This window comes from Thalassophryne amazonica, chromosome 5, assembly GCF_902500255.1.
Source record: "Thalassophryne amazonica chromosome 5, fThaAma1.1, whole genome shotgun sequence".
In the NCBI taxonomy this organism is placed as follows: domain Eukaryota; kingdom Metazoa; phylum Chordata; class Actinopteri; order Batrachoidiformes; family Batrachoididae; genus Thalassophryne; species Thalassophryne amazonica.
This window is the reverse complement of record NC_047107.1, coordinates 133,136,069-133,155,241: the sequence shown is the minus strand read 5'-3', so window position 1 is coordinate 133,155,241 and position 19,173 is coordinate 133,136,069. Positions and strand designations below refer to the sequence as shown.

The window sequence follows — 19,173 nt, the reverse complement described above, 5'->3', positions numbered from 1 at the left end:
TATATATATATATATATATATATATACACACACAACTATATAGATAGATAGATAGATCTATAAATTTATGCTTATTATAGCTGTAGCATCTCTTCATAATCTAATTTAAGGTTCATATGCTCTACATGCAATGACACGCATTGTTTTCAAATAGACTGTGCAACGACTAGGTCATGCAAGTGGTACAAAATTCATGTGTGCCAGAAGTATTGACCACTTCAAAATGTTCCTTGCGGACTGGCACATAACTTCGCACAGTTCACAACGGGGATGGAACTCGTGCAAGTGTCAAGGTGCTTTAACACTGTTTTTTGTGTACAGTACGTCCTGTGTTGTTGATAGATTACTTTTTTTCTTTCAGCTACAACATTGTTGTCTTTGGAGGCATTGATGGTTTTTCCCATAAGGTTAGCACAATTGTTTGGACAAAGTGCACATATTTCTGTTTATTACTAAATACTTAAGTACCTCATAGGTGTAATTACGTTTGTGTTGCAGATCATGTATCTTGGAGCAGCCTCCTACTTGCATCAACTACCCTGGCATTCTTCCATGAATCTGTTGAGAAGTTTGGCTGTCCTCTCAGGTGAATGATTATTAAACCAGGACTTTCTAACTCTGACAGTTCTAGCAGTGGAGAAAAGTAACATTTATTAAATGATTATATTTGAAAGAGCCCCTTCAGGAGAAAAAATAAACATCAACAAAACTTTACTTGGAATACTTAAAATCTGAATTCCTCTCCCTCAAAAAACAATACACCAACTTTTTTTTTCCTTTTGGTGTCTTCCCTCACCGCTGACTCCATGATAAGCAGATCGACACGATTCTTTCCGCTGTGCATCCAGAAACAGTAATGCGGCCAAAGCTTGCCCACCGCTGTTTAGCTTGGTTCAAATACATTCAGCATCTCTAAACAGTCCTGTGTGCTTGTTGTCTTTTTGTGTTACGTTATCTAGTTTGTATGAGAGATGTGACGTTCGCGAACCAGTAAACTCATTTGAACAGCTCTAAAGTCAATCAATCAATCAACTTTTTTTTTTATATAGCGCCAAATCACAACAAACAGTTGCCCCAAGGCGCTCTATATTGTAAGGCAAGGCCATACAATAATTATGAAAAACCCCAACGGTCAAAACGACCCCCTATGAGCAAGCACTTGGCTACAGTGGGAAGGAAAAACTCCCTTTTAACAGGAAGAAACCTCCAGCAGAACCAGGCTCAGGGAGGGGCAGTCTTCTGCTGAGACTCGTTGGGGCTGAGGGAAAGAACCAGGAAAAAGACATGCTGTGGAGGGGGGCAGAGATCGATCACTAATGATTAAATGCAGAGTGATGCATACGGAGCAAAAAGAGAAAGAAACAGTGCATCATGGGAACCCCCCACAGTCTACGTCTAAAGCAGCATAACCAAGGGATGGTCCAGGGTCAACTGATCCAGCCCTAACTATAAGCCTTAGCGAAAAGGAAAGTTTTAAGCCTAATCTTAAAAGTAGAGAGGGTATCTGTCTCCCTGATCTGAATTGGGAGCTGGTTCCACAGGAGAGGAGCCTGAAAGCTGAAGGCTCTGCCTCCCATTCTACTCTTACAAACCCTAGGAACTACAAGTAAGCCTGCAGTCTGAGAGCGAAGCGCTCTAATGGGGTAATATGGTACTACGAGGTCCCTAAGATAAGATGGGATCTGATTATTCAAAACCTTATAAGTAAGAAGAAGAATTTTAAATTCTATTCTAGAATTAACAGGAAGCCAATGAAGAGAGGCCAACACGGGTGAGATATGCTCTCTCCTGCTAGTCCCCGTCAGTACTCTAGCTGCAGCATTTTGAATTAACTGAAGGCTTTTTAGGGAACTTTTAGGACAACCTGATAATAATGAATTACAATAGTCCAGCCTAGAGGAAATAAATGCATGAATTAGTTTTTCAGCATCACTCTGAGACAAGACCTTTCTGATTTTAGAGATATTGCGTAAATGCAAAAAGGCAGTCCTACATATTTGTTTAATATGCGCTTTGAATGACATATCCTGATCAAAAATGACTCCAAGATTTCTCACAGTATTACTAGAGATCAGGGAAATGCCATCCAGAGTAAAGATCTGGTTAGACACCATGCTTCTAAGATTTGTGGGGCCAAGTACAATAACTTCAGTTTTATCTGAGTTTAAAACCAGGAAATTAGAGGTCATCCATGTCTTTATGTCTGTAAGACAATCCTGCAGTTTAGCTAATTGGTGTGTATCCTCTGGCTTCATGCATAGATAAAGCTGGGTATCATCTGCGTAACAATGAAAATTTAAGCAATACCGTCTAATAATACTGCCTAAGGGAAGCATGTATAAAGTGAATAAAATTGGTCCTAGCACAGAACCTTGTGGAACTCCATAATTAACTTTAGTCTGTGAAGAAGATTCCCCATTTACATGAACAAACTGTAATCTATTAGACAAATATGATTCAAACCACCGCAGCGCAATGCCTTTAATACCTATGACATGCTCTAATCTCTGTAATAAAATTTTATGGTCAACAGTATCAAAAGCAGCACTGAGGTCCAACAGAACAAGCACAGAGATAAGTCCACTGTCCGAAGCCATAAGAAGATCATTTGTAACCTTCACTAATGCTGTTTCTGTACTATGATGAATTCTAAAACCTGACTGAAACTCTTCAAATAGACCATTCCTCTGCAGGTGATCAGTTAGCTGTTTTACAACTACCCTCTCAAGAATCTTTGAGAGAAAAGGAAGGTTGGAGATTGGCCTATAATTAGCTAAGATAGCTGGGTCAAGTGATGGCTTTTTAAGTAATGGTTTAATTACTGCCACCTTAAAAGCCTGTGGTACATAACCAACTAACAAAGATAGATTGATCATATTTAAGATCGAAGCATTAAATAATGGTAGGGCTTCCTTGAGCAGCCTGGTAGGAATGGGGTCTAATAAACATGTTGATGGTTTGGATGAAGTAACTAATGAAAATAACTCAGACAGAACAATCGGAGAGAAAGAGTCTAACCAAATACCGGCATCACTGAAAGCAGCCAAAGATAACGATACATCTTTGGGATGGTTATGAGTAATTTTTTCTCTAATAGTCAAAATTTTGTTAGCAAAGAAAGTCATGAAGTCATTACTAGTTAAAGTTAATGGAATACTCAGCTCAATAGAGCTCTGACTCTTTGTCAGCCTGGCTACAGTGCTAAAAAGAAACCTGGGGTTGTTCTTATTTTCTTCAATTAGTGATGAGTAGAAAGATGTCCTAGCTTTACGGAGGGCTTTTTTATAGAGCAACAAACTCTTTTTCCAGGCTAAGTGAAGATCTTCTAAATTAGTGAGACGCCATTTCCTCTCCAACTTACGGGTTATCTGCTTTAAGCTACGAGTTTGTGAGTTATACCATGGAGTCAGACACTTCTGTTTTAAAGCTCTCTTTTTCAGAGGAGCTACAGCATCCAAAGTTGTCTTCAATGAGGATGTAAAACTATTGACGAGATACTCTAACTCCCTTACAGAGTTTAGGTAGCTACTCTGCTCTGTGTTGGTATATGACATTAGAGAACATAAAGAAGGAATCATATCCTTAAACCTAGTTACAGCGCTTTCTGAAAGACTTCTAGTGTAATGAAACTTATTCCCCACTGCAGGGTAGTCCATCAGGGTAAATGTAAATGTTATTAAAAAATGATCAGACAGAAGGGAGTTTTCAGGTAATACTGTTAAGTCTTCTATTTCCATACCATAAGTCAGAACAAGATCTAAGATATGATTAAAGTGGTGGGTGGACTCATTTACTTTTTGAGCAAAGCCAATAGAGTCTAATAATAGATTAAATGCAGTGTTGAGGCTGTCATTCTCAGCATCTGTGTGGATGTTAAAATCGCCCACTATAATTATCTTATCTGAGCTAAGCACTAAGTCAGACAAAAGGTCTGAAAATTCACAGAGAAACTCACAGTAACGACCAGGAGGACGATAGATAATAACAAATAAAACTGGTTTTTGGGACTTCCAATTTGGATGGACAAGACTAAGAGACAAGCTTTCAAATGAATTAAAGCTCTGTCTAGGTTTTTGATTAATTAATAAGCTGGAATGGAAGATTGCTGCTAATCCTCCGCCCCGGCCCGTGCTACGAGCATTCTGACAGTTAGTGTGACTCGGGGGTGTTGACTCATTTAAACTAACATATTCATCCTGCTGTAACCAGGTTTCTGTTAGGCAGAATAAATCAATATGTTGATCAATTATTATATCATTTACCAACAGGGACTTAGAAGAGAGAGACCTAATGTTTAATAGACCACATTTAACTGTTTTAGTCTGTGGTGCAATTGAAGGTGCTATATTATTTTTTCTTTTTGAATTTTTATGCTTAAATAGATTTTTGCTGGTTATTGGTGGTCTGGGAGCAGGCACCGCCTCCACGGGGATGGGGTAATGAGGGGACGGCAGGGGGAGAGAAGCTGCAGAGAGGTGTATAAGACCAGAGCTCTGCCTCCTGGTCCCAACACTGGACAGTCACAGTTTGGAGGATCCAAGAAAATTGGCCAGATTTCTAGAAATGAGAACTGCTCCATCCAAAGTGGGATGGATGCCGTCTCTCCTAACAAGACCAGGTTTTCCCCAGAAGCTTTGCCAATTATCAATGAAGCCCACCTCATTTTTTGGACACCACTCAGACAGCCAGCAATTCAAGGAGAACATGCGGCTAAACATGTCACTCCCGGTCTGATTGGGGAGGGGCCCAGAGAAAACAACAGAGTCTGACATTGTTTTTGCAAAGTTACACACCGATTTAATGTTAATTTTAGTGACCTCCGATTGGCGTAACCGAGTGTCATTACTACCAACGTGAATTACAATCTTACCAAATTTACGCTTAGCCTTAGCCAGCAATTTCAAATATCCTTCGATGTTGCCTGCTCTGGCCCCCGGAAGACAATTGACAATGGTTGCTGGTGTCGCTAACTTCACATTTCTCAAAACAGAGTCGCCAATAACCAGAGTTTGATCCTCGGCGAGTGTATCGTCGAGTGGGGAAAAACGGTTCGAGATGTGAACGGGTTGACGGTGTACACGGGGCTTCTGTTTAGGGCTACGCCTCCTCCTCACAGTCACCCAGTCAGCCTGCCTTCCCGACTGCCCGGGATCTGCCAGGGGGGAACTAACGGCGGCTAAGCCACCTTGGTCCGCACCGACTACAGGGGCCTGGCTAGCTGTAGAATTTTCCACGGTGCGGAGCCGAGTCTCCAATTCGCCCAGCCTGGCCTCCAAAGCTACGAATAAGCTGCACTTATTACAAGTACCGTTACTGCTAAAGTAGGCCGAGGAATAACTAAACATTTCACACCCAGAGCAGAAAAGTATGGGAGAGACAGGAGAAGCCGCCATGCTAAATCGGCTAAGAGCTAGTAGCTACGCAACCTAGCGGATTCCTAAAAACACACAAAGTGAATAATGTGTAAATAATTTAGAGGTGATTCAGCAGAAGGAGTGCCTTAATTAAGGCACCAAACAGGCCATGAAGCAGCACAGGTAACGCACGACAACAGCAAACGCACGACAACGGTGCTAAAATAAAATAAAAATTGACTAAACACGCTGTGGAGCAGCACAGGTAACGCACGACAACAGTGCTAAAAAAAATAAAAACGAAAGCGTTAGCAAGCTAGTTAGCTTGCCAACGCTGATGAAAGTTAGCTGATAAAAGTGCTCCGTCGCGATGTTTCGACCGTTAGAGGTCTTCCTTAGGCGTTGGAGCACAGTAAAAAAGTAAAAAAAAGTAAAAAGGTAAAAAAGTAAAAAAGTCTTGAAAAAGACTGTTAGTTCAAAGTCCAAAGCAGCAGGTAGCAGTCTCTGTGTAAACAGTCCCAACAGAGAGCAGTGGGGGAGGTCCAAGGAGATCTGGATCATTATCTGGATCCACACCAAATATCAAATATAAAGTGAACAATGAGAACTGATTGGCAGTTGTGAGTGAGCCGTTCATTTGCGAGCCAGTCTTAAATGCAATTTTAACCACCGTGGAAGATCCCAACACCATTTCTCTTCCTATCCTCACCATGGTACAACAACTTGTACCCACCACCGATGCTCCTGCTCTTGTTCCCTTCCACTTGGTCTCTTGCACACACAATACAAGGTCTGTTAGAAAAGTATCCGACCTTTTCATTTTTTTCAAAAACCATATGGATTTGAATCACGTGTGATTGCATCAGCCAAGCTTGAACCTTCGTGCACATGCGTGAGTTTTTTCACGCCTGTCGGTTGAGTCATTCACCTGTGAGCAGGCTTTGTGTGAGGTGTGGTCCAACCCTCTCGTCGTTTTTTTATTGCGAATAAATGTCTGAACAATTTGGAGCTTTGCATCAATTTTTTCCAGAAACTGTGAGAGACCTCCAGGTGGACACCGTTCGGAAAATTAATATGGCTTTCAGGGACGATTTTATGGGGATTACACAGATTAAGGAGTGATCCAGACGGCATTGCTTTGCGCCATGCGGCTCCACTGCGACACGCGGAACTCCTCCGCACGTCTGTCTCAATGTGCCGAAAAAGTGCTGATGTCCACGTCTTTTCACAATTCCTGTGCTAGTCAGATGACATACCGGATCAAGACAGCGTCCAGTTTAGAAATGAACGGCACATTCCACTGTTACAGGAGTTTTTGTCATGGAAAGAGGAGCGGAATTCCGTGCGTCGCGGTGGAGCCGCATGGCGCAAAGCAACGCCGTGATGAAGCCTCACAGGACATGTTGGGGCATGTCCAGCTCATGCTCAATTTCTCGGATAATCACACGACTGAAAAGCAACTGACAGCCGTCTGAAATCCACCTGAAAGCCGTCCTGTGAGACCAACATGGAGGTGGTTTTGTGCCGCGTCATGAATGGCTCCGTGGCGCGTCCCTCCGCTTTTTTTTCCATGAAAAAAACTCCTGTAACAGTGGAATGTGCCGAAAAAGTGCTGATGTCCACGTCTTCTGCCTTTTTTTGTGGAAGTCAGACGACGTGCCGGATCAACAAAGCCTTCACATTGGAAATGATCTGGTTGTTTCAGCAGGGTGTCAGCCTGTTGATCGGCTCTCGGAGCGCGGCGCGCTCTCAGCAGTTGTGGGCGGTCTTTAAACCGTCTAGATCACTCCTTAATCTGTGTAATCCCCATAAAATCGTCCCTCAAAGCCATATTAATTTTCCGAACTGTGTCCACCTGGAGGTCTCTCACAGTTTATGGAAAAAAATTGATGCAGCAAAGCTCCAAATCATTTAGACATTTATTCACAATAAAAAAACGACGAGAGGGGTGGACGAGTGCTCACTCAAAGCCTGTTCACAGGCAAATGATGCAACCAACAGGCGTGAAAAAACTCACGCTGTTATGTGGGCCGCCCGAAGAGGAGGTACTGCTGGCCAACGCCAGAGGGCGCCCTGCCTGTGGTCGGGTCTCAGGCACCAGAGGGCGCAGTCACCACCCAGGAGCCAGGACTACCAGCTGTCAGAAATCATCTCATCACCATCCCATCCCATATAAGACTGGAGGAGACACCACATCTCTGCCGAGATATCAGTTTACCACTCAGGTAAAACTCTCAGCCGTGTCTGTGCTGAACGCACGTATCATTGTCTTTTGAAAACCTTTGCAGGAGTACCAGTTATCTTCAGTCAGCTGGGAGCTGGGTTTTGGACGTAGAAGAGTGACGGACTTCACTCCTCTTTCCAAACCAGAGAAGTAACAGTTGGTCTCTGCACGTTTCTGTGTTTTTGTGTCGGGGGTGGAGATTCTCCCACAAAAGGAACTGAACTGAATTGCTGATTGTTCTGCTGGGTGTGCACACACCCACCATTAACCTGTCTTCTCTTCCTGCCAGCAGTACCGAATCTGACAGCTGAAGTAGAGGCCACCTGGGGACTCAGGATTTGGCGGCTTCGGTTTGCTGCAGGTCTTCGTTGGCGGCGGAACCTTGTGGGCCCCGGCTTTTCTCTGGATAGGCGTCTCCTACCCTCGGACCTGCCCACACGTCACCTGTTGACTTTTGTAATTGACTGTCTAAAAATAGTATTCGACCTATTGTGCACATTTGCCACAATAAATTGTATTTATTTGACTACCCATTGACCGTTCATTTGCGCCCCCTGTTGTGGGTCCGTGTCATTACACTTCCCCAACACACGCATGCGCACGAAGGTTCAAGCTTGGCTGATGCAATCACACGTGATTCAAATCCATAAGGTTTTTGAAAAAAATAAAAAGGTCGGATACTTTTCTAACAGACCTCATATGTCTACCTTTCTCCTCTCCATCATATCAACCAGCTCTCTCCCTTTATCAGTCATACTACCAACATTCAAAGTCCCCACTCTCATTTCCACCCTTCTAGTTTTCTTCTTCTCCTGCTGTTTGTGGAAACGTTCTCCTCCTCTACTTCGTCGCCTTTGCCCAGCAGTAGCCCAATTTCCACCGGCACGCTGTTGGGCAACAGCACCGGTGGCAGATGTTGTTAACCCAGGTCTCGACCGATCCGGTATGTTACTGCTGCAAATATGTATTTGAACACCTGTGAAAATCAGTGTTAACATTTGGTACAGTAGCCTTTGTTTGCAATTACAGAGGTCAAACGTTTCCTGTAGTTTTTCACCAGGTTTTCACACACTGCAGCAGGGATTTTGGTCCACTCCTCCATACAGATCTTCTCTAGATCTTTCAGGTTTGGAGTTTCAGCTCCCTCCAAAGATTTTCTATTGAGTTCAGGTCTGGAGACTGGCCAGGCCACTCCAGGACCTTGAAATGCTTCTTACGGAGCCCCTCCTTAGTTGCCCTGGCTGTGTGTTTGGGGTCATTGTCATGCTGGAAGACTCAGCCATGACCCATCTTCAATGCTCTTACTGAGGGAAGGAGGTTGTTTGCCAAAATCTCGCAATACATGACCCCGTCCATCCTCCCTTCAATACAGTGCAGTTGTCCTGTCCTCTTTGCAGAAGAGCACCCCCAGAGTATGATGTTTCCACCCCCATGCTTCACGGTTGGGATGCTTTTCTTGGGGTTATTCTCATCCCTAAACATGGTAAGTGGAGTTGATTCTAAAAAGCTCTATTCTGGTCTCATCTGACCACATGACCTTCTCCCATGCCTCCTCTGGATCATCCAGATGGTCACTGGTGAACTTCAATCAGGCCTGGACATGTGCTGGCTTGAGCAGGGGGACCTTGCTGCCCTGCAGGATTTTAAACCATGACAGCATCATGTGTTACTAATGTAATCTTTGTGACTGTGGTCCCAGCTCTCTTCAGGTCATTGACCAGGTCCTCCTGTGTAGTTCTGAGCTATCTCAAAATCATCCTTACCCCACAAAGTGAGATCTTGCATGAATCCCAGACCGAGGGAGATTGACAATCATCTTGTGTTTCTTCCACTTTCTAATAAATAATCATAACAGTTGTTGTCTTCTACCAAGCTGCTTGCCTGTTGTCCTGTAGTCCATCCCAGCCTTGTGCAGGTCTTGGCTATGGTGGACAGGTTGGAGTGTGATTGATTGAGTGTGTGAACAGGTGTCTTTTATACAGGTAACAAGTTCAAACAGGTGCAATTAATACAGGTAAAGAGTGCAGAATAAGAGGGCTTCTTAAAGAAAAATTAACAGGTCTGGGAGAGACAGAATTCTCGCTGGTTGGTAGGTGTTCAAATACTTATTTGCAGCAGTAACATACAAATAAATTATTAAAAAAATCATACATTGTGATTTCTGGATTTTTTTTTTAGATTATGTCTCTCACAGTGGACATGCACCTAATATGAAAAACTCAGACCCCTCCATGATTTCTAAGTGGGAGAACTTGCAAAACCGCAGGGTGTTCAAATACTTATTTTCCTCACTGTATGTATAGTTGTATGCAAAAGTTTGGGCACCCCTAATAATTTTCATGATTTTCCTTCATAAATCTTTGGTTGTCTGGATCAGAAATTTCAGTTAAATATATCATTTAGCAGACAAACACACTGATATTTGAGAAGTGAAATGACGTTTATAGGATTTACAGAAAGTGTGCAATAATTATTTAAGCAAAATTGGGCAGATGCATAAATTTGGGCACCCTTTTCATTTTACTGATTTGAATACACTTAGCACTAATTATTGGAACACAAAATTGGTTTGGTAAGCTCATTGACCCTTGACCTGCTTACAGAAGTGAATCCAATCATGAGAAAGGGTATTTAAGGTGGCCATTTGCAAATGTTTCCCCTCTTTGCGTTTCTTCTAATGAGTGGCAACATGGAAGCCTCTAAACAACTCTCAAATTACCTGAAAACAAAGATTGTTGAACATTATGGTTTCGGGGAAGGATACAAAAAGCTATCTCAGAGATTTCAGCTGTCAGTTTCCACTGTGAGGAACATAGTGAGGAAATGGAAGACCACAGGCACAGGACTAGTTAAGGCCTGAAGTGGCAGGGCAAGAAAAATCTCAGATAACCTGAAGCGAAGGATGGTGAGAACAGTCATAGTCAACCCACAGACCTGCTCCAAAGACCTACAACATGATCTTGCTGCAGATAGTGTCTCTGTGCATCGTTCAACTATACAGCGCACTTTGCATAAAGAGATGCTGTATGATACTGTAATGCAGAAGAAGCCTTTTCTGCGTACACGCCACAAACAGAGTTGCTTCAGGTATGCTAAAGCACATTTGAACAAGCCAGCTTCATTTTGAAATAAGGTGCTGTGGACTGATGAAACTAAAATTGAGCTATTTGGGCATAACAATGGTCGGTATGCATGGCTGAAAAAGAACACAACATTCCAAGAAAAACACTTGTTACCTACAGTAAAATTTGGAGGTGGTTCCAAATCACTTCAGCTTTTCATCTGAACAGTTCTTCATGCATCCAGACAGCTTACAGCAGGGTGGATTTTGTGTGTGTGTTACAAGAATTAGCAGTGTTAGTTAGCTCAACCAAATCATCATCTCGGTAGAGTCGTTGTCCTCCATGCGTGCACGCGCACACACACAACTGGGTCAGCTCTTGTGCGCCTGTGTTCTAACAAAAAAAGAGACTGTGTACATCCTCAGTGCAATGAGAAAAAAAATCATGTCAGAAATTAGTCCAGCTTTTCATTCTAACTTCCTGTTAACAGCCTCCACACAGTGCAATGGATTTGTTTTGTGTGTGTGTGTGTGTGCGTGTGTGTGCAGAGTGCAATGGTACCAAACATATGGAACCAAATTTGCACTCTTTTTTTTTTTAATTCAGGTTTTTATTGAACTTTTCTTAGGCTTGGTACATGGCAAATTAAACAAGTTTCTCCATACAGGAACAAGTAGTATATCCTTAGAAACTGACTCCAGTAACAGATTCCACATATTTGTCCCAAAAATACGCAATAAATAAAAAACACAGTGAGTACATGATCATATCCACTCATACCTTCACATATGCATATCTGCACACACACCCCACACCTAAAATGCGTCCATGTGCATCATCTAGACATGTTGTTGAGGTATACAGTATTACAGAATCCCACTTGGGGAAAACACAACAGAACCAAAATCCTAGTGGGGGTCATTATTTATACATCAATCAATCAATCAATTTTTTTATATAGCGCCAAATCACAACAAACAGTTGTCCCAAGGCGCTTTATATCAATCAATCAACTTTTTTCTTATATAGCGCCAAATCACAACAAACAGTTACAGTTACATATACATACAAATATATGATTTGGAGAGAGGCATTGCCTCAAATTTGCTCCAATTAATGGAGGCGCTAGAAAATTTTGAAAAATTTTTGAATGGTGTCCATCAGGTGCAGAAAGTCAAAGGTTCAGATATTCAGATATACACAAATTTGCACTCTTAATGGAACCAAACTGCACTCAAAATGCAATGCAACACAAATGGGATGAATAATCCATGTCTTGTGACATAAAAGCACCAATCAAATGACAAGGATCCACTCAGCCATTATATAATAATTATTAACAAGCTAACGGCAACTAGAAGAGGTCAGTGTGACAATAAATCAAATGTTTGTGTCTCTGTGAACAGGATCTTTAAATCTTTATCATGAAAGGTAATCCCAAAACACCACAGTATGTGCCCAAGGGGTGCTACATAAAGGGAGAAAAGCAGGGGGCCTAAGACAGACCCCTGTGGAACCCCAAATTTCATGTCACTAAGGTTAGAGGTAGTGTTACTGTACAAAACACAGTGAGAACGACTGGTCAAGTATGACGTCAGCCATGCAAGGGCACTCCCAGTAATCCCACAATGATTTTCCAGCCTATCAAGTAGAATATGATGATCCACTGCGGTATTGTATCACTTCCTGTTCTGGAGCACAGCGGTGTTTTGCTGTATCTGTTAGCTGTTTAATCTGCGCAGTTAGATTGATCTAGTTAACGATTTGTTTCATAGTGTAATCTTCACGTGCCTTAACTAAAGCACTCCCTCTGCTGAATCACCTCTAAATTATTTACACATTATTCACTTTGTGTGTTTTTAGGAAACTGCTAGCTTATCGCAGCTACTAGCTCTTAGCCGGTTTAGCATGGCGGCTTCTCCTGTCTCTCCCGCACTATTCTGCTCTGGGTGTGAAATGTTTAGTTATTCCTCGGCCTCCTTTAGCAGTAATGGTACTTGTAATAAGTGTAGCTTATTCGTAGCTTTGGAGGCCAGGCTGGGCGAATTGGAGACTCGGCTCCGCACCGTGGAAAATTCTACAGCTAGCCAGGCCCCTGTAGTCGGTGCGGACCAAGGTAGCTTAGCCGCCGTTAGTTCCCTTCCAGCAGATCCCGAGCAGCCGGGAAAGCAGGCCAACTGGGTGACTGTGAGGAGGAAGTGTAGTCCTAAACAGAAGCCCCGTGTACACCGCCAACCCGTTCACATTTCTAACCGTTTTTCCCCACTTGGCGAGACACCCGCCGAGCATCAAACTCTGGTTATTGGCGACTCTGTTTTGAGAAATGTGAAGTTAGCGACACCAGCAACCATAGTCAATTGTCTTCCGGGGGCCAGAGCAGGCGACATTGAAGGAAATTTGAAAGTGCTGGCTAAGGCTAAGCGTAAATTTGGTAAGATTGTAATTCACGTCGGCAGTAATGACACCCGGTTACGCCAATCGGAGGTCACTAAAATTAACATTGAATCGGTGTGTAACTTTGCAAAAACAATGTCGGACTCTGTAGTTTTCTCTGGGCCCCTCCCCAATCAGACCGGGAGTGACATGTTTAGCCGCATGTTCTCCCTGAATTGCTGGCTGTCTGAGTGGTGTCCAAAAAATGAGGTGGGCTTCATAGATAATTGGCAAAGCTTCTGGGGAAAACCTGGTCTTGTTAGGAGAGACGGCATCCATCCCACTTTGGATGGAGCAGCTCTCATTTCTAGAAATCTGGTCAATTTTCTTAAATCCTCCAAACCGTGACTATCCAGGGTTGGGACCAGGAAGCAGAGTTGTAGTCTTACACACCTCTCTGCAGCTTCTCTCCCCCTGCCATCCCCTCATTACCCCATCCCCGTAGAGACGGTGCCTGCTCCCAGACCACCAATAACCAGCAAAAATCTATTTAAGCATAAAAATTCAAAAAGAAAAAATAATATAGCACCTTCAACTGCACCACAGACTAAAACAGTTAAATGTGGTCTATTAAACATTAGGTCTCTCTCTTCTAAGTCCCTGTTAGTAAATGATATAATAATTGATCAACATATTGATTTATTCTGCCTTACAGAAACCTGGTTACAGCAGGATGAATATGTTAGTTTATATGAGTCAACACTACCGAGTCACACTAACTGCCAGAACGCTCGTAGCACGGGCCGAGGCGGAGGATTAGCAGCAATCTTCCATTCCAGCTTATTAATTAATCAAAAACCCAGACAGAGCTTTAATTCATTTGAAAGCTTGACTCTTAGTCTTGTCCATCCAAATTGGAAGTCCCAAAAACCAGTTTTATTTGTTATTATCTGTCGTCCACCTGGTCGTTACTGTGAGTTTCTCTGTGAATTTTCAGACCTTTTGTCTGACTTAGTGCTTAGCTCAGATAAGATAATTATAGTGGGCGATTTTAACATCCACACAGATGCTGAGAATGACAGCCTCAACACTGCATTTAATCTATTATTAGACTCAATTGGCTTTGCTCAAAATGTAAATGAGTCCACCCACCACTTTAATCATATCTTAGATCTTGTTCTGACTTATGGTATGGAAATTGAAGACTTAACAGTATTCCCTGAAAACTCCCTTCTGTCTGATCATTTCTTAATAACATTTACATTTACTCTGATGGACTACCCAGCAGTGGGGAATAAGTTTCATTACACTAGAAGTCTTTCAGAAAGCACTGTAACTAGGTTTAAGGATATGATTCCTTCTTTATGTTCTCTAATGCCATATACCAACACAGTGCAGAGTAGCTACCTAAACTCTGTAAGTGAGATAGAGTATCTCGTCAATAGTTTTACATCCTCATTGAAGACAACTTTGGATGCTGTAGCTCCTCTGAAAAAGAGAGCTTTAAATCAGAAGTGCCTGACTCTGTGGTATAACTCACAAACTCGCAGCTTAAAGCAGATAACCCGTAAGTTGGAGAGGAAATGGCGTCTCACTAATTTAGAAGATCTTCACTTAGCCTGGAAAAAGAGTCTGTTGCTCTATAAAAAAGCCCTCCGTAAAGCTAGGACATCATACTACTCATCACTAATTGAAGAAAATAAGAACAACCCCAGGTTTCTTTTCAGCACTGTAGCCAGGCTGACAAAGAGTCAGAGCTCTATTGAGCCAAGTATTCCTTTAACTTTAACTAGTAATGACTTTATGACTTTCTTTGCTAATAAAATTTTAACTATTAGAGAAAAAATTACTCATAACCATCCCAAAGACATATCGTTATCTTTGGCTGCTTTTAGTAATGCTGGTATTTGGTTAGACTCTTTCTCTCCGATTGTTCTGTCTGAGTTATTTTCATTAGTTACTTCCACCAAACCATCAACATGTCTATTAGACCCCATTCCTACCAGGCTGCTCAAGGAAGCCCTACCATTAATTAATGCTTCGATCTTAATTATGATCAATCTACCTTTATTAGTTGGCTATGTACCACAGGCTTTTAAGGTGGCAGTAATTAAACCATTACTTAAAAAGCCATCACTTGACCCAGCTATCTTAGCTAATTATAGGCCAATCTCCAATCTTCCTTTTCGCTCAAAAATTCTTGAAAGGGTAAATGGGGAATCTTCTTCACAGACTAAGGTTAATTATGGAGTTCCACAAGGTTCTGTGCTAGGAACAATTTTATTCACTTTATACATGCTTCCCTTAGGCAGTATTATTAGACGGTATTGCTTAAATTTTCATTGTTACGCAGATGATACCCAGCTTTATCTATCCATGAAGCCAGAGGACACACAGACATAAAGACATGGATGACCTCTAATTTCCTGCTTTTAAACTCAGATAAAACGGAAGTTATTATACTTGGCCCCACAAATCTTAGAAACATGGTGTCTAACCAGATCCTTACTCTGGATGGCATTACCCTGACCTCTAGTAATACTGTGTTTTTGATCAGGATATGTCATTCAAAGCGCATATTAAGCAAATATGTAGGACTGCTTTTTTGCATTTGCACAATATCTCTAAAATTAGAAAGGTCTTGTCTCAGAGTGATGCTGAAAAACTAATTCATGCATTTATTTCCTCTAGGCTGGACTATTGTAATTCATTATTATCAGGTTGTCCTAAAAGTTCGCTGAAAAGCCTTCAGTTAATTCAAAATGCTGCAGCTAGAGTACTAACGGGGACTAGAAGGAGAGAGCATATCTCACCAATATTGGCCTCTCTTCATTGGCTTCCTGTTAATTCTAGAATAGAATTTAAAATTCTTCTTCTTCTAAGGTTTTGAATAATCAGGTCCCATCTTATCTTAGGGACCTCATAGTACCATATCACCCCAATAGAGCGCTTCGCTCTCAGACTGCAGGCTTACTTGTAGTTCCTAGGGTTTGTAAGAGTAGAATGGGAGGCAGAGCCTTCAGCTTTCAGGCTCCTCTCCTGTGGAACCAGCTCCCAATTCAGATCAGGGAGACAGACACCCTCTCTACTTTTAAGATTAGGCTTAAAACTTTCCTTTTTGCTAAAGCTTATAGTTAGGGCTGGATCAGGTGACCCTGAACCATCCCTTAGTTATGCTGCTATAGACTTAGACTGCTGGGGGGTTCATTTAGGAACAGATCCAGAAGTTAAAGAAAGATTAATAATTTCCAGCACAATCGGCCCAAGAGTGGACCACAGGTCCTTAAACAGTTTTGTTGGTATAGGATCAAATAAACAGGTTGTGCTTTTTGTTGACGTTACAAGTTTCATCAGCATGTCTAGTGAGATACTATCAAATTCTGTAAATCTAGGTAATACCTCAGTAGTGGCGCCCACCTCAATAGCAGGGTGTAGTGGCTGGATTAAGGCATGCTGGGATATGTTTAACCTGATGTCTTCTATTTTCTTCCCAAAGTAATCCAGGAAATCTTGTGCTGTAAAAGGAGAGCGAACTACAGGTGTTTGCCACCGTGTCGAACAAAAACTTTGTTATGCTTGTTTTTGTTGACCAAATCAGAGTAGTAGGTCCACTTTGTAGCCAGTAATGCATGCTTATAGTCTAAGATAGCATCATACCATGCTTTGGGGGTTGGAATACTTCTAATTTTGAACTACATCATTTCCATTCTAGATCCCCTAGCCTTATGCTTGAGGTCACGAAGGTAATCATTGAACCAAGGTGACTGTGTTTTTTGGGGGGGGGGGGGGGGGGGGGGGGCGTGGTTTTAACACAGGTGGAGCAATCATGTTGAGTGTAGTTTTGAGCGCTGAGTTTAAACTATCCACAAGACTGTCTACTGACTGGGCATTTTCCAAATGTGAAGGTAAGACATCAGGCAGTCTAGCTTCGAGTTCAGTCATAGTTGAGGAGCTGATGTGTCGTGGCAGTGATAAATAAGGTTGTTGTTCCAATAAACACAGGCAGCGAAACTGTAAACCTAATAAGTGAGTGATCAGAGACCATCGATGTCAATATACATGACAGCAATACCACATGCGAGAACCAAATTCAGGGTATTTCCACTAATGTGTGTCGAGTCCTGAATGCATTCCTGAAATCCTAATGCATCCACAATTTCCATAAATGATTTGCAGAGGGGATCAGAAGGCTTATTTATATTAATGTTGAAGTCACCAATAATCAGAATGTTATCTGCACTAGTCGACAAGTTATAGATGAACTCGCCAAATTCATCTACAGACAGCCAACAGAAGGCAGAACAGTGCTTCCAAAAAAATTTTTTTCATCATTTTTTGTTACAAGCAGGCATCTATGCTAGATCAAGTCCTTATATAGTAAGATTTCACATCAGGGGCGATGCCGAAAATAAAAATCATTTTTTGGCCATTTTTGGGTCAAAATTCAAAAATGGTCCAATCCTTTTGATATGTATATCAAATTACTCATCTTGACGAGTAGAGTTCAAAAATATATAGTTTGACCTATTTTTGACCTTGCGTTACATCACAATGACCGAAAATGAGGAAAGGTCAACTCACTTTTCGTGAAGGGTCAAATTCATAAAATCTCTTATGATGGTCCGATTATGACACTTTTGGTGTCTAATTATATGTTTTCTTGCACAAGAAAACCAATAAGACAACTTACATAGACCATTATGCCAGTCTTAGCTATGACAATACAATTATGTCAGATAAGATGGGTCTATTGATTCACTTTATCCAACTTCAAAATGCTTATGACATCAAAATTGATCATAATTGGCCTCTTTTACATCAAGCACGTTAATTAAATATAAAAATTGCATAAGTATGTTTTTTGCGAATATAAAGAAAATCAGAACACAAAAGCAAAGAAGACAGAGACATTTTAGAGTACACTATGGCTAATTTATTAAAATCATTTTTTATGATTCATTGTTTCCATTACACAACATACACTTGATACCTCAAGTATCAGAACCATTCAAAATAAGTTCAGTACACCCACTGACATAATTTTTTTTTTTTATTAGTACCAATGTTGTGTGGGCCGCCCGAAGAGGAGGTACTGCTGGCTCACCACCAGAGGGCGCCCTGCCTGTTGTCGGGTTTCCGGCACTAGAGGGCACAGTTGCCTGAGGGGATCACCAGGTGCACCGGAGCTGTCACCTGTCACTCATCACATCTCATCACACCACTCCATAAAAGCCTGGGAGAGACACCATAACTCTGCCGAGTTATCAGCTTACCCTACAGGTAAACAACTCAGCCGTTTTGTGCCGTACGCACACGTTTTTGCTTCTGAGCTTTTTGCAGTCGTTAACCTTCTGTATACTTGCAGCTTGTAGCCAAGTTTGTGGAAGTTGGAGGAGTTGGCGTCTCCACTCCTCACTTCTGACTTTCTAAGTAGTACATAAGGCACTGCACGTACTCTATGTTCCTGCTATCTGGAAGTGGAGGTTTTTCCCCCCAGGAAGGAACTGTATTTTGCTGACTGTTTGCTGGATGTACACACACCCACCTTAACCTGTGTCTGTTCCTGCCAGCAGTACCGGATCTGACAGCTGGAAGCGGTGGCCACCTGGGGACTCAGGACTTGGCGGCTCTGGTGTATTGCAGGTCTCCGTTGGCAGTGGAACATCGTGGGTCCCGGCTCTTCTCTGGATAGGCGTCTCCTACCCTCGGGCCTGCCCACGCGCCATTTTGGTTTTCTTGATTGACAGACTATAGCATTTTTGAACTGTTGTGCACATTTGCAGGAATAAATTGTGTTTATTGGAATCTCTATTGGCCATTCATTTATGCCCCCTCGTGTGGGTCCGTGCATTTCACTTTCCCCAACAGGATAACTCAGCCACGTCATGGATTCTGAGGGGCACATACCACCGAGTGAACAACCAATGGAGATACAAGGTGCGCAGGCTCCAGCAGGAGGCGTGCTGGGTGAGTTGCAGCAGATTCTCACCACCCTCACTGCTCGGTTGGATTTAGTGACCGAACAGAATATACTGCTCAATCGTAGGATGGAGGCTCTCACCGCTCAGGTGGAAGCGCACGCACAGGGCGCAGCTGCAGCCACTCCTCCTGTGGACCTGTCGCAAAGCAGAGAAATTCCAGTGGTCGTTCAATGAATCCC

The 19,173-nt window shown here is 42.3% G+C and overlaps 1 long non-coding RNA gene across 1 annotated transcript; it reads left to right on the top strand.

The window, feature by feature from the left end:
• Positions 1–347: 347 nt before the first annotated feature.
• On the top strand, positions 348–18,918 carry LOC117509908. Its single transcript, XR_004560591.1, has 4 exons — positions 348–407; positions 499–586; positions 18,071–18,293; positions 18,587–18,918. It is a non-coding gene; the product is annotated as an uncharacterized LOC117509908 (long non-coding RNA).
• Positions 18,919–19,173: the final 255 nt, after the last annotated feature.